The sequence below is a fragment of the Phoxinus phoxinus genome (assembly GCF_949152265.1).
Source record: "Phoxinus phoxinus genome assembly, chromosome: 6".
Classification (NCBI taxonomy): Eukaryota; Metazoa; Chordata; class Actinopteri; order Cypriniformes; family Leuciscidae; genus Phoxinus; species Phoxinus phoxinus.
Genome location: NC_136881.1, coordinates 7,625,016 through 7,642,248, shown reverse-complemented (window position 1 = coordinate 7,642,248; position 17,233 = coordinate 7,625,016). Strand labels below are relative to the sequence as shown.

Genomic DNA, 17,233 nt, shown 5'->3' with positions numbered 1-17,233 from the left:
GGCAGAAGAAATGTTTTATAATTATTAAATCAATATTTATATTGATTAGCTCTATAAAATCTACTATGCTTTTATTTTAGATGTATTGAGGGTCATTTGTTTTGTGTCGATATATTCATGCTTGCATTACATTCATTAAAATCATTAATTTTACGTTTGTGAATAGCCGAGAGTAACTGTTGCTTCACGACCAACTTCAAAGTTCCTTGCGACTGACACTAGGGGGCGAAATGCGACAATCGTATGCAAATGTTGTGTGCAGTGGAAAGGTGGCTTTACCGTGATAAGTTACACATATAAGTGTTTATATTTTAGACCTGATGGGATGGTTTCCATGGGAATTTGCGCACACACGCTCGTGTGTCTCCTCATATCTGTAAGGAGAAAATTTGCTCCAGCTACTTTGACGAGTGTATGGTGCGGGAGTGGAATAGGTTAGTTGTCACAATGAGCGAGAAAGTTTGACATGGAGCAGCTAAATCACCCGTTTAAAAAAAAAAACGCAGAACAGAGGAGAGTCTGCTGGCAAAAAGAGAATGTGACAGAGCTCGTAATAAAACCAGAATCAACATTGGTTTGGCTTTTCAGAGATGGCGAGAACTGAGGGATTTGATGTGTTGTAAAACCTATGGGCAGAAGGTGTTTTATTACTCAACAGGTGATATATGTAGCTCTCTAAAACACCCCTTTCACACAGCGCGTTGATCTCGGGAAATTGCTGTAAAATTACTAGAGTGGCTTCTGTGTGAACGCATACATGCGATCTATGCCGGGATGGGGACCTAGTAACATTGCCGGGATCAGTCCCGGAATGTGCCATGTGTGACCAAAAGCCAGGACCAATGCCGTAAAAGGGTATTTTGTTGCTCTTAGAAGAAAGTTTGTGTTCGTCATCAACAAAGAAAGAATGAAAAAATGTCTGCAAAATAGAATGAAGCGAAGACCCGGAGCTCCTTACTATCCGCGCTGAAGCTGAGATCGTTAACCAGCTTTGAGGAACGGTACGCGAAGCTTGAGCGTGGTTTCTCGAGTTCGAATGCGCAGATCATTAGTAAACTTAGAATGCTGCGTAAAAAAATCTGCCAAGTGCACCAAGATTAGACTGGCTTTTCTACATCATATCCTGACGTCACATGTCTTTACGGGATGTGCGTGAACACACTCACAGGTTGTTTTTGTTATTGTTTAAATATTGCTGAATTGGATGTTTAATGGCTTATTCCTTTGTGACAACTTACCCCATATATGTTCCAGCTATGAATGTAATCTTTTTGTGGTTGGTAACAGTGGAAATGTCCTATAGCTTTTTTTATATAGCTAAGGCTGTGTCTGTACAGAAATTGAATTTCTAAAATAAATCCACCTTGAGGAATATTCACTGGAGTAAAAAGTGTAACAACTAGCCCCAGTTTCCCTTATAGCCCTACAGCCATATTATGTAAAAAAAAAAAAAAAAGTATTATTACTAAATGAATGTATGTGACTATATTACAAAAACTTTTCATACATATATTTTTTATACATTTATCTCATTAACCATGAACATTTTATTGCAATTTTGAAGCCATATCAAATCTCCATTTCTTTTCCATTTTTTCACTCTCCCGCGCTCTGCCTCGGGTCTTATAGGTGCTAGACGGGGAGACATTTAATCGGCCGAATCGAGCTTTCATATCTATTACAAAAATCAAATAATGCACCATGATTTACTCCCCCTAGCAACCAAGGCGCAGAGCCATAGCAACTGGCATAGCCCAAGGTGCTAGGTTTAATCAGGTTGAAAATATTTCAATTATTGTGTTGGTTTTGTGTGTGTGTGTGTGTGTGTGTGTGTGTGTGTGTGTGTGTGTGTGTGTGTGTGTGTGTGTGTGTGTGTGTGTGTGTGTGTGTGTGTGTGTGTGTGTGTGTGTGTGTGTGTGTGTGTGTGTGTGTGTGTGTGTGTGTGTGTGTGTGTGACCTAACTCGGGATCATTTTGATTTTAACAGGTAGGAGAAATAGTGCGGTAAGAGGAAATGGAATCACTGGCGTTTTACCTTTGTGTTGGGGTGTGTGTGTGTGTTAGATCGGTGACATTTGATTCTTGACTTCCCTGACAGAATCTGTGGACAAAACATCAAATCTTATCCACCTGATTTTAAATGAGTCTCTCTCTGTCTTTGTCTCTCTTTCTCTCACTCTCTCTGTTGTTTAGTGTTAAATATTCACGCAGCTCGTTCACAGTCCCAGGAAGACGCATCAGCTCCCATTTAGCACTTGGTGTTTAGGGAAATACCATCCGAAACCTGGAAACCTTCAGGGGATAAACACAACTCGCAAGGATAACGCATATAAAATGTGTGAGTACACGTGCCTGTACGTGTGTTGGTGTATGTGAAGAAGTGTAAGTGTGTGTTCTAGTTTGATGTCCTTGGTAGGTTGCACACTAAATGAGCTATGGCTGTTATTACTGTGTCTGCTCACCCTAGCGGCCTGGGCAGAGTTCAACCTGACATTAGTCACGCCTAATACCGCGAACCGCTGGAGTGCTTTGCCTAGAAGGCCAATAGTACTGCTGCTTCATAATAGCATACAGGATTGGTGATAATTAAAGGTAAAAAATAATAATGAATCTTTAGCCGTTAAAATGACATGGACCTGGTTTCACAGACAAGGGCTTAGATTAAACTGGATTAGGCCTTCAGTTAGGACATTTAAAGTGAAAATCAACCTTTTAATGTTGTTTATATATCTATGTGGTCTTTTTAATATGCTTTAAGAAAAAACATGTACAAATGCATAAGTCAACACCATTGCTGAGTATTTTCTCCTTAAAACACCAGTGAACCAAAGACAGTCTCAAAAACGCGGTTTGAAATCGCTGGTGTTTCTGACGTCACAAACTATCTTGTAACCAATCACGTCAACGTGTGATCGTCAACGAGTGGATATCTGAGCTGGCGCCAGTGAGTGGAGGAGGGGCTAGTTTGCATATTCGTAGAACCGCATATACTAAATGAGACAAGGGTGTAGAATTACATTCAAGTTATTTTAAGGCATGAAGATTTTTTTCAAGGAAAATACGTGTAAATATTTCCTTTTGGTGATCAAAGATGAGTTTTAAGGGATACAATTATTGACTACAGGGGGATTTTAAGTGGCTTTTATAAATGTGCACTTAGATAAAAACATTACTGGTGTGCATCTTGAGACAAAACAATGTCTCTGACATATTTTAAGATATATCAGTCCAAGTTGCTTTTAGTTTAAACAGCTCAAACATGCGTTTTATTCTGGCTTAAGCCTCGCCTGTGAAACCAGGGAAGAAGTCATCATTAGGTGTATTGTCTGCTGAATACTCTTGTTTGCATTTTCTAGATGCTCGAATTAAAGAGGACCTTCAAATTCTTGATTTAGTTTTTTGGGGTCTACTAGAATAGACTTTCATTCTTCAATGTTAAAAAATAAAACATTATTTTTCGCATAAACCTCTTTTTCACCATCGAGCCAAACCGTTCTCTTTGCTCAACCATTAAATTCTGTGCCAATCCGGCCCAGCCGATATGGATATGGTTTCATTATCCACTGTGGGGCTGATAACAGATCTCTTTGGAATGTAATACAAATGCGTCAGTCGTCATTCATTTGTGTTTATGTCGCTCAAATAGCGTGCTTAGATACAGGGAAACTGCTAGCCAGGCAACGATAAGTGACCGACCCTGAGTAATGATGTCACTACACGGCTCAAGTGTAAATACAACTGGAACCATTCCTAATCTTAGATCCGTTCGACCCGACAGTAGAAAATCGGTTATACAGTATTTTCTCTATAAAGCCCCTCCTTCTAAAAAGTGCAATGTGCTCAGATTGGTCGGCTGGGCCAGTGTGTTGTGATTGGTCAGCTGCTTCAAGTGCATTTTGGTAATGTCATAACCCTTACCATAACTGCGAGTTTCAACACATAACACAACTCAACCAGCCCTTTCTTCTTCTTTTTTGGGATATGCCTTGGACGGAAATTATTTAAATGAGGGTTATTTAATGTGTACATTCCCGGAAGAAACTCAAGACTACAATTGAGGAGTTTCAGGGAGTTCAGAAACAGTGTGCACTGAGATAGAGAATAACTCCCTTTGAACTGGACTTAATGCTTTGTAACTTTTCAGGCCTTTTTTAATGCTCAAACAGCTGATCAATGTGTCCATTACAGCAGATGACCAATAACTGTGACACAACATTGTCTCGAATGCTGTATTTCAAGGGCTATTGAGTTTTAAAGTGCCCCTATTGTGCTATTTTAAAGGTTCCTAATTTTGTTTTGGAAGTCTCCTAATAGGTCTACATGCATCCAAGGTAAAACAAAAAACGCTTTCATTTTCTCATAATACACATTGCAGCATCAACTCTTTACTCGCGGTGTCTGAAACGTTTTTATCAAGGATCTGGTCTCTCTATACCCCTCCGTTACGTGAGCCTACTCTGCTCTGATTGGTCAGATGGCTCAGTCTTCTGTGATTGGTCTACCGCTTACAGCGTGTGTCAGAAACAAAACGCCAACCATATCTGAATTTTAGCTCCAGAAGCTTCCTCATCACTTGATACCAAAGACTTTAATTATACAAAGACGGTGCACTTAGATTACCTGTGAATAAGAGAAAGTGAAACACCCAATATGGCGGAACAAGTCCCACCTTACAAATAAAAGAGTCAATCACAGATTGGTAAAGTCATTGTGTCACTGCAGTTGCCGTTATAATCTCTGGTTGCTTTAGAAACAGTCTGTGTTCTAAAACACACTTAGGACTGAGCGTGCGCATTGGCTGGTCCAGCCTGAAAACTTTTTAAATGCAATTTGAGCATAAGAAACAACATTTATCAGATTCATATCAGGACGGTTCATAAATAGTAAATAACTTATCGTAACTAATTTAGCCTACCGCAGCTACTGTCGCAAGCACGCTCGCTGTTTATCCAGCACCGGCTTTGGACTGAATGATGTCCACAGACAAGGTAGAGTGTGTTGAAGACCAAAGGCGGGCTTTATGCAAATTTGTTTCAAACCCACTTAGGTTCATTTCAGGCAGGTCAGAATCGATTCTTTCTTTTAGGAGACAATAACTCCATCGTGCACTTTGATCTTTGAAACTTTGCAGACAATTACATTCACAAACAGCTGTATTACACACTAAATGTAATATCTGAAAAGGCATTGTAGTGGAACTTCAAAATTTGACATCCACTATTTACAGAAAGTTATTAACCATAAAATTGTACGTACTTTTATATTTAGAATTAAAATAGTCTGATTTTTTACGCTTCAAAATTGCATCAGTAAAAAAAGAGTGAGCGAAATAGTTTCATCATTATTATTTTAATCGTGTGAGTGCGTAATGAGTCATTTACATATTCTACATTTATCATGTAGTTTGATTATGGGTTAATTAGCTGATTAATAGCAATGACTTAATTATAATAGTATTCAGTATTTCTTACAGTAGATAATTGTTTTTTTATGTAGTTAATGGTTTGAACAGCAGTTAGGTGAACTTATTTATTTACTTGTAATTGTCTTTTTCTAGAATTCCTCTTAAGCATTTAACAGTTTTATAATGGTTATTGACATTTTGTCAGACATGCTATTTTTGGCAGATGCACACAGCTAGATCTGTATATCATAGGTACAGACTCCAAACAATCACTGCTTGTAAACTGTGTAATTGAAATAGAGCTCAACTGTCTTTCTCTTGTTCTTTGACTCTTTTAGCTAAAGGTTTACGAGAGAGAATAAGGGTTAAAAGAGAATGAGAGAACACTCACACAAACCCTTTTTAATTGCAGGAAGACTATGCCCACTGGGCCGCACCAAAGCAAATGGAAACTGAAATAAGATTTGTCAAATGAAACATTGGAAACAATGGACACTATTTAATTTAGCATATGAGTTATGCCAGCTTAAAACCCATTATATCTCATGGACTTGAGCCAAAGAGAGAGAGAGAGTGTGTGTGTGTTCGTGTGTGCTTTTTCACAGTATTTGCTTAAATGGATTACAACAATTATAATTGTTTACAAATGCAATACCAGTGGATGTTTGCTTCAATTTCCCCTTCAAGACAATTTTATATTAATGGGAACTTCCGATCATTTCCTTGTGAAAATGTCTGCGCTCCTGTCAACGTAACAGATTTTACGCAGAATTTTCAACATGATGGAAATGACTAATCACTGACATCCACTTTACTATTAACATTTGACCAATAATTTAAATGCTGTCAGAATAAAGTCATTGCATTTTTTTAAACCCAAAGTTCTTTAATTTAATTATGGAATAGCACACTTTCATGATATCAGATTTATATCACCCCCTCTTTACCTCTGTATTTCTATTCTGAAAATAATTTATTTTTATTAACAAAGTTGTCAAACTGAATTATGGGATCGCAAGATTTCATTCTATTGGTGCTTTTCTAGCATCTGTAAAACTGCATTCTTCCATCTTAAAAATATATCTAAATTACGACATATGCTTTCAATGAAAAATGCGGAACAGTTAATGCGTTCATGACATCAAGGCTAGATTATTGTAATGCTATTATGGGTGGTTGCCCTGCACGCTTAACAAACAAACTACAGCTGGTCCAATACGCAGCAGCTCGAGTTCTCACTAGAGCCATGAAGTATGACCATATTAGCCCGGCTCTGTCAACACTGCATTGGCTCACTATTAAACATCGTATAAATTTTTTTATATTGCTGACTACCTACAAAGCACTAAATGGTTTAGCTCCCCAGTAGTTAAGCGAGCTCTTCACGCATTATAGTCCTTCACGTCTATTGCAATCTCAAAATTCTGGCCAGATGATAATACCTAGAATATCAAAATCGACTGCTGGCGGTAGATCCTTTTCCTATTTAGCACCAAAACTTTGGAACAGTCTCCCTAATATTGTTACCCTAACTCCCTAACACATACACTGTTCGTTCGTTGGCCAGAGGAGAACTGGCCCCCGACTGAGCCTGGTTTCTCCCAAGGTTTTTTCTCCATTCTGTCACCTGATGGAGTTTCACTACAGGAGTTTTGGTTTCCTTGGCTTTTGGCTTGCTTAGTTGGGGAATTTAATATTCAACAGTAGTATTGATCTGCCTTACTTCAGGTGGACGATGACGCAATTTTCTTCTAGAAACAAACTTGTTGTATTATTTTCATGTTATCACTGTGAAGCTGCTTTGATACAATCTGTATTGTATCAAAGCGCTATATAAATAAAGGTGACTTGACATGACTTTTCCACTGCATGGTACAGCTCACTTAGATTGTACCACCTCAGTTGAGGTTTCAAGCAAGCGTACTGATACTAAAATGTGACGTGTAAACACTGCAGATCACTGATTGGTCAGAGAGAATCGTCACTACCAGCGTCATTGGATTTGCGAGACGTGACACCAAACCCGAACAAACCAACGTCTTCGTCTTGCAGTGAAAAACATCCACAAGTTGAGAATGAAGAACACCATTCCATCGATATGCTCCATTGCTCCTGCTGTGCATTTCTTTGTGTCGCGTTTATGATGATGTCACGGCAGTAGAGGCAGCGCAACTATAACAATCAGTCTATAATCCCACCCACTTTTAAGTGGTACTAAACTGCAGTGGAAAAGCAAACCGATCTGGGATGCATTTCCCAAAGCCAACTATGGTCGCAAGATCCGTCGTTACCAATAGAGTTCAATAGAAATTGCGATCATAGTTGGCCAACGATGCTTTTATGCGTACAACTATATAGCTCGCTGCTTAACTACCATAGGCTACGATGCATCGTTGGAGAAATCAACTAGCTAGTCACGACTGTTTCCCGAAACCGTATGTGGCAAAGTATCGTTCAACCACGTTGGTTTATGACGTCTCGCACGTGGTGGACTAATAACTTATTGTAATTAATCTGTTTGAAATCGAATTAACGCTAGATTTTGTCATATAAGTTACAGACATGGCATCTGAAGACCATTTCTAATTTTTCTCAGTTATTTTGCTTTATTACCAGACTCAATATTTGGCTCGTTCTTAGTAGGGCATGTTCACACATGCGCAGTCTTCAAAAACTTTAAATCTCTTGACAAACTAAAAGGCGTTAATTGCATTTGTATGTATTCTAAATAAATAACACGGGTTGTACTGAATGTCAGCTTGCTTATTTTGCTAAAGATAAGGATTTATTCAGTCTACATCTCATGTAAACTAGAAACTATGCTTCTAACCACAGCTCGAGAGCTGTCGTTCCAACCACACAAGTTTGCGATGCTGTTTGCGAACGTTCGTTGGAACGATGGTTTCGGGAAACACCAAATCGTTGAACTATGCTGATAACGACGGAACTTGCGACCATAGTTGGCTAACGATGCTTTCGGGAAACACACCCCAGATCTGATCTGAGCCGAGATGTACCATCCAGTGGAAAAGCGGCATATTTGTAGGATGTGAATTGAGGGTTTTTATTTTTTATTTCTTTAGCATACAGAATTGGTGATGATAAAGGTTAAAAAAAAAAAGTATTTCAACTTCTGCAGTTTTCTGTGAGCATCACACCAACAATTCAGACCAGCCAATGAGACTTTATCACATAACAACCATGCTTGAATATGATCATGTTACCATAGACTTGCTTATGATGTTAGTCAATATATGATGTTTTATAAACAAAGTTCGGGAGGAGCACGTTCAAATAATTGATCCAATTATCACATCATTCCAACCAGCTGTCAACAATCAGTAATCAACATTTCTATCCAATCAGCATGAGTGGAGACCTATATACATACTCATTTGACTCACCAACATTCCTCGACAGTTTTTCAGCATCCCTCCACCACCCCGTCTCCTCACACTCGCCTGGTTACTTCCTAAACCAGCAATACGGGGGGAGTACTCTGGGTTCGGGCCGAATACCGAGCCCGGAGCCCTCTCCTCGGACAGCACGCCAAATATGCATTTATTTATTCCATCTGACTTATTTGTAAGTGTGAACTCGTGAACCCCTAATTCATGCTACTGGTATAGTTTCTCTTCAAATCGTTCTCTTATATCATTAGGCTTTAACAAAACTTTAAAATCATAAAACTTGTTTTAGGCAGTAATTTTCTTGAACTTTTAAAGCATATTCCCATTAGTCTCGGGGTACGTTTACATGACAACAATGTACTACAAATCAGTGAAAACAAATGTTGCATTATGCATGCCAGGCCAGAAGTTGGCGATGGCACTTTGTAATGAAAAACTATAGCTATAGACTGAACACGTACACATGCATGGCGTCACCGTTTTTACAAAATCATGTTTTTGTCGTTTACACAGAGACGACAACAGTATAGTTTTCAAAAACTTGCACTTTGAACCCCGTTTACAAAGGTTTGCGTTTTCAGGCCCCCAACATGCTGTTGTCGTGTAAATAAATTTACAAAAAGCATAAAGTTTTACATTTTAGTTGAAAATGATAATTTGTTTTTTGTCCTCATCCAATCACACACACCTGTGGGTCTGATATCTCACTCACTAAAGCGAACGGCAGACTGACTCTTCTCTCTCTCTCTCTGTGTGTCTCTCAGCAGATGCTTGACTGGTCTCTCCCTGCTGGTCCTGGCAGGCTCTGGTGTGGCCAGGGGGTCAGTGCAGTCCAACCCAAAGTAAATAATTAGTGTGACACTGGCTGCAGCTCTTTGTCTATGTGCATGTGTGTGTATGTGTGAGCGTGTGTGTCTTAATTTGGCTAAAGCTCGCGGCCGTGAAGAGAGATGTCATTATTTACGCCAGATTATGGTTGCCGGGTGCCACCAAGGGAGTCTGTTGCCCATTCCACCGGAAAGCTGGCTTAAGCTGTTTATTTACCATTCCTTGTGAGTGTATGTGTGTGCGAGCGGAGGTTGGCGTTTTTTAATACGCCTCATCCTCCATTTAACAAGCACTTCAGTGCATTTAGAATGAAATTAAAACTAATTAATTGGGTCTAATGTGATTTTTTTTTTTATCATTGTTGTTTTTGCTGTATTGGGATTTCCCATTTAACAAACAGACCTGCCAGTGCTAATTAAAAAATTCTATAATCAAATTGATAACACTTTTAATATGTTATACACTGTGATGTTATATAATCCACCCTCTTTTACTACTTTTTTACTTTGATATTTTCTTAAAGTTCTTTCATAAGGTGTTTTTCCTGCATAACTGGTACAGATATTCAGATGATGTTTGTCTGATATTTCTATCATTTTGTAACATCAATGAAACATCTTTTGGTGATAAAGTAGTTTCATTACACCTTGGAAATGTTATCAAGTCCCTGTAAATTTCATGTTGTCAGTTTACTGACATTGTGTTGTTTTTTTAATGGTGCTTCAATAGGTCATTCTTATGAAAACTGGAATAGACAAAGCCATTACACATATGTCCTACATATTGTAGTTTTTATTCAACCTTTAGTTAAGATACACATAAAAATAAATGTTATATGCTTAGCATTTCTACCAGGGGTGGCATTGTAAACATGTCTTTTAATTATTCATCTTTTTAACAACAACAAAAATACTATTATTACAAATAATGGTATTATTATTAATATATTATTACCATTTAAAATAACTGTTTTCTATTTTAATATCCTGTGATGGCAGAGCTGTATTTTCAGCATCATTACTCCAGTCTTCAGTGCCACATGATCCTTCAGAAATCATTCTAATATGCATAAATATTTCTAATTTAAACTGATAAAATAAATATAAAAATATTTTAAAATTCTAAATACAATTATATATATAATATATACATACATACATATATATATATATATATATATATATATATATATATATATGTTTGTGTGTGTGTGTGTTTTTTATGTACCCACAACTTTTATCATAGGATCATTCTTCCCTTTTTTTTGTCCTTTTCTGTTCTTCTCTTGACCCCTTTCCTCGTATTGACTACCCCAACTTCATCCCCAGGTCAGAAGATCACAGTTGCTGCCAGGCGAGGGGTATAGTGGGCATGTGTGTAAGACTGGGCCCAACTGCTCTTCTCTGCCCTGCCCTGGCACTCCCCTGGCACAAAATAAAGATAGCCCAGCCTCGGTGTGTGCCAATCTGCTGCTTCTCCCCATGCCTTCTGTGCCAACACCTCAACAAGTTCACAGATGACTGGTTCGGTATCTTCCTTGACACTTTTAAATCCATGTTTTGGATTCCAATGGTTGCTTCATATGCAATTACATTTATTTAAGGGAGGGAAAGAGTGGTACACACAGGGTTAACCGTGTGTGACCATCACTCAGTGTGTAATTCTTAAATTGGAAAAGCCTTTAATGAAACACATTTGGTCAGGTGATAATAACAGAATAAGACTGGAGAATCAGAATCGCGGGTGTGAGATCGTTACCAACACCAACATGCCCCACACAAAGGCAGGGGGTCCATTTAAAGAAGTAGGCCTATCTCTCTAGTATTAATAACTTTCTTTTTTAAAACATTTTTAAAATTGATATAAACTGGTCATATAAAAGTTATTGAATAGGATTAACTTCAGGGGAAAGGAAATTTGTTGGGTGTGTATTGGGGTGCAAAAAGGGCCTGATGATTTAGGGTGAATTAAGGGTGATAGGAATAGTTTTTGAATTGTAGCCCTTTTTTTGCCATAAATTAAAAACCTCAGCCCAACACATGATACACTTCTGTAATAGACCCTACTGAAGATGGTACCTATCCATTTGAGGAGGAAACAATGTTATATTATAATGAAAGGATGCGTGACATACCCTTTTATGTAAACTGAGCCAAAACCTTTTTTTGGTAACATTTTGTGTGATTGGGATAGCACGTATTTTCATTGATTTAGGCCAGTGTAAACATATTTATTGATCAAGTTAATTCATCCTATGATATAATTTCATATGCAAGATGTCCTTTTTCTTATCATTATTAAGAGTTTCTAAATCCACCCTCAATACATTTTTCATACAGTATACAACACTTAAAGGGATGGTTCGGAGTAATTTCCCCAGAAGCTTTTTTTCCCTTGGTCAAACATTATTAAAGTTAGAGCTTATTTAGAGATATCAGCCGAATGGCTTAGTGCAGGCGCTAATGGATCTGAATGTTGTATCTCGTAAATTACCCCACTAATAATGCCCGGAATGGTACCAAACTTCTACAGTAGTACAAATAGGTTCTGTACTCATAAGACGAGGCATTGGAAAGGTTGTAAGTACATCAGGAGGTTATTTAAAATACACCAGCCTGATGGCTTATGCTACCCCTAACCCGGACGTCGAGGTCACATTTGTGATTTGGGAAAAGCCCGTAAAAGTCCTGGCAGAAAGCGATGCATAAGGATAGTGTAACTATGCCCAGTTCCATAATGCACTGATATTTTGTTGATAATTTGCAACAATTATTACTTAACACTAAGTTGTCAACACTTCGGAAAAAAATATTGAAAAAATTGGATATACCAAAATACTTTTTCAGCAACACCGGGTGATCGCGCATGACTTCTATAGGCTTTTCCCAAATCACGGAAGTGACCTCGACGTCCGGGTCAGCGGTAACATAAGATAACATACAGAGCATTTTCTTAATTAGCAAAGCCTTTCAGAGCTGTCCCAATCACCCAAAATCATGCCGTCCCCTCCGTCCAAGTTGTGTTTGGGTGGATAGGACAAAATAAAACCAACCTAAATCTGAAAACAACAAGATATTAACATTTTTTTTTTTTTTTTACTGATTTTGTTGCAGTAGTGCGTCATTTTCACGTTTCCATCAATGGTTTGTGCAATATAGCTATGACCTTATTATGAAAACTACGACTTATGTAATTTCCCTCACTTCATGCATTTCAGGGTCAACTTCCTGCTTGATGCCTGCCCCGCCCACCTTCATGATGTCACACCAATGAGGGCATTCAGTTTTGATTATGGGGTCTCACAGCTGGACTCAGTTAAAAAAAAAAAAAAGTTTTTTCATTCATTAGACAAGACAATAATATCTGTACACTGTTCCATTTAACCTTATCACCCTTAATTCACCCCTAAGATTCATACAAGACATAGAATTGATTTAAAGCTAAATATTAGACCATGTCAGCCAAACATTTTAATTCATGCAAACTTTTAATAATATTTGTCATGTCTCACATTTGATTTAACAGTTAGACCTATGCCTTTTCCATTGGCCTGTTCTACACAAAGTACTGTAGGCTATTTCTACCCTGGCATTTATTGAATAAATAAATGAGCATAATATGGGAATATTAAATAGAAAGGTATTTGACAGCAGGTCAAAAAATAGCATATAGGCTTAGCTATATTTCCACTGTGCTTTACTGGAGTCGTGTTTATCTTTTTATTGTATGAATTTGATTTTATTAAAAAAATATTTTACTTATTTTGGCTAAGGCAGAGCTTCAGCAGAATAATTTCAAAACCTGATATCTTGAACAAACAAAAATGAGCTTCTCTGACGCACCTCTCCTATATTCCCAATGTTAATTTATATTAGTCAACCAGATAGAAGGGCATGTTAAAAGCCTAGGCCTTAGGCTAACTCAAAATATTAAGTGAAACATTCTTCAGTTGCTGCATTGAGTGGAAGGCTATAGATGGATTGTGACAATTTAATATGATAGCCTACCTGTGCTTTAGGTCCAATTAAACAATGAGGACCCATCCGTGCTCAAATGTATGTGTGCTGGACTATGTATTTGCACGGTGATGCTGAATCGATTTGACACCTCGGAATGAGGGAGATCTTATTTTTCACGCTCGTTTCGGGCTGTTGAAATAATCTGGTCTCATTAGTCGGCCGCCGAACTGGTCTGATTTATCCAGACTGTCAGTGACCCTGTAGTACCGCGGGTCCCGAATCAATCACCGAGCTTGAACGGCTAAACCTGAGACCAAAACGTGCTTGATTTATCTACCAAATTACAGAGGCCTAAAGACACGACCGAGGAAATTGTGCGCTACTCCCTCAAGCAGTGTAACATCTCAGGCCCACCCCCACTCAAAGGATCTCTAAACAAATTGTTGGGGGTCTTACAAACCACATTAAACGGGTTATTTCTATATTACATAAAGAAAGTTTCAGTTGCATTTTAGGTTACCCAAAATGAACAACATTTCAATTTCACCTGCAGCCGCTGCTAAACAGACAGAACAAATTGCTAGCATGACGACAACAGTTACGCTACATCGCTCGAGCACTTTCAGAAATGATCAGTATCGAACGGTATATCGGTGTAACTACATTATTTATCAATTTATTATATAGGCCTAGGCTATTCCCATAACATATCACAGTTTATTTCAGGGGGGAAAAAATAAACAAAAACGATAGAGACGACAAAAGACATTACGGATTGCACTGACAAGAACCAGTTGACCGTTCATAGGCCTACACCAACGCTATCTTACGATCAATTCGTACGAGTGAGTGCGAGGTGGTTATAATAATTCGTACGATTTGTCTAAACCCCAGTGATGGGTAGGTTTAGGCGTGGGGTCAGGGGTAGGTCATTCATACGAATTGGGCGACTAAAATATGTACGATTTAGCAAAAATCGTACGAATTCGTTCGAATTGCCGTGAGATTACATTGCAAATAAAAATGTTCAGAAAATTAGTCGCATGAAAATTAAGAGTGAATTTAGCAAAAGTTTGTAGTTCATGACATGTTATGGCTGACTGTAACAAGGCGATGTTAAGTAGGCCTATGTAGGCTAAATAAATGCATTTATCGCCTTTGAACTTCGAGAAGGTGAACCCAAATGCAAGTAGGCTATCCATGGTCAGGGTGCAGCAGGTTTTGTGTCTGCTTCAAATTCAGTGTGAACGATGGCACAGCTATGTCAGCATTGAGCCATATAAATATATATAGTTTTGTCTTTTTATTTAGAATTTTAGATTTTCATTTATCGTTTCAAGTTTCTATATTTAGCTACAATTTAATGTTTCAAATATTACATTTCATAACATTATTTCTGCAATTATCATGTTGTCTACGATAAATGCCACCTCGGTGTATATCATTAAACTGTGTATATGCACTTTTTAATGGTGTGGGATTGACATTAAATTATTTAGGAAGTTGATATCCTGAAAAAGTTATACAGGACTATGAATAAACCTAAAAACATAGAATCACCTAATATACTCGTATAACATTCACATAAATATCAACAAAAAATATCTAATTATTTAGAGAAAAATCCATGTGTCAATCCGCATGCTTCTTTGCCGCCACTGCATATCCTTCCCACAGAAATTAAGCGAGAGTGCATGAGAATTGACGTTGATAATTAATTGTGCCAACCAAGGTTTTCTCTTTAAATAAAAAATGTGACATGCAATTAAATGAAAAAAAAAAAACTCTTGATATCCTAATTCCAAAACACAATGTTTTGGGACATCATAAGGTTTTTAAGGGGGGGCGTTTCAAAAAGAAAGACAACCCCGTTGTCCGTCTGTGCACGCGGCTCTAGGGTGGCAATCTCTCCCGGGAGAAAAGAGGAAATGAGATACGGAGATAGAAGGCTACGGGAGGTGGTAAATTAGCTGCCTGATCCGCACTCATTGGCGCATACACTTCCCCCATTAACTCGCCCTGCACTGCCACACTCTCTCCACCCGGCTCTCTCTCTCTCTCTCTCTCTCTCTCTCTCTCTCTCTCTCTCTCTCTCTCTCTCTCTCTCTCTCTCTCTCTCTCTCTCTCTCTCTCTCTCTCTCTGCTGTTTCTCCACTCAGTACCCGGGGCATGGCGGCCTTGTAGATTTATCATGCGGAGAAATGAATGTATGATGATCAGTTAAATTGAAAATCAGCAGCCGGCTGTCGATGAGAAGCAACACCTTCGTAATTAGCAAGAGAAATTGGGGCTTACGGACAGATAATAGCGTAAAAACAATTTACACTCCTCCCTTCTCCGTTTATAATGAGTCTCAGGGCTCAAAGTGAAAACTTTTTACTCACTGAATCTATAAACCGAGTTCATAACGTGTACACGACTAGATTACAGCACTGTGGGCCTGACCAGACGTGAGGAGAGCCTGTAGTATCATCAATTCATTTAGTATAAATCAATTCGTTGTTAGTCTTATTAATAAATTATTATGCCTAACCTACTCGTGCTTGGAGGATCCCGAGTGCGTGGATGTTTCAGCTGTCAGACCTTCACAATCAACTCATATAAAATATGCCACTGTAAAATATATCCTTTCTTACACTCATTTCGTAGGCCTACACTCATAACTACACTAAAACATTTATGTTTCTCCTCGCTGAAGTAGCACATCCCCCCAGAGATGATCCCTTCTCTCATTATTTTTCCTATAAGCTAGGTCTCATGCAGTGCAAATAGCAGTAACCCGAAATAAGAAATTATGTAAATGTTATTAAGGCTAGAAGATGTCATTCATAGGGTAAAGCTCCAGTCCCTCCGTTTACTTTTAATTTATTTGCAAATACAGGGGCTCAGTGAAGATGACCGGAGGCTGGCGGTTTTACATTTGTTTAATACTGCCCACTTCACTTGTACAGAATCTAAACTGTGTGTTAAGAAAATCTTTTAAGAAATGTAATAATTAAAGGTTTGCTTTAAGAATCCAAAATCCATCAGACGCATGCTGGGACAGTCTTTCCTTCTTGACACAGACATCCCTGATCATATTGATCACCAGGCTAGCCTATAATTCACTTATATACCCGCTACTATGTTTCAGTGCAGATGCTGTAATGTCATCATGAGTTGACGGGGGGGTCCACACAAAAATGGCAATATCCGAAATCCTTGAGGAAAACAGCTTATAAATCATACTAAGTGATGTTTTTTTTAATGTAAAAATGCAGAAAGTTTTCTGTAATGGTATAGGTTTAGGGGTAGGGTTACAGTTTATACAGTAAAATCATTATGTCTATGGAAAGTCCCCATAAAACATGAAAACACAACGTGTGTGTCTGTGTGTGTGTGTGTGAGAGAGAGAGAGAGAGAGAGAGAGAGAGGGAGTGAAAGAAAGAGAGGGGGCTGTTCTTATAGAGCGACAAATGATCAATAGGCCGATAAGGCAGGAACATCAATGTACGCGACAGAACAATGAGGGATATCATCGAACATCTATCTTAATATTGCCGCCTACGCGTGCCCTGACAGGCCCGCGCGCCTCATGAAAATTCCACCCCGCGAATCACCCAGGCTTGCGCGCGCGCACACACACACATCCTC

At 38.5% G+C, this 17,233-nt stretch overlaps 1 long non-coding RNA gene across 3 annotated transcripts in view; it reads left to right on the top strand.

Annotated features, from left to right (window-relative positions):
• The window catches only part of LOC307000726, a 41,535-nt gene extending 28,858 nt beyond the window's left edge, over positions 1 to 12,677 (top strand). Inside the window, exons 3-5 of one of the 3 annotated variants that reach the window (XR_013798072.1) lie at positions 2,193 to 2,337; positions 9,578 to 9,655; positions 10,970 to 12,677. This is a non-coding gene — a long non-coding RNA (uncharacterized lncRNA). Of the gene's footprint in view, positions 1 to 2,192; positions 2,338 to 9,577; positions 10,041 to 10,969 lie in introns of those variants that run through there. The other 2 variants (XR_013798073.1, XR_013798074.1) reach the window with 2 other exon arrangements.
• The last annotated feature ends 4,556 nt before the right edge of the window (positions 12,678 to 17,233 follow it).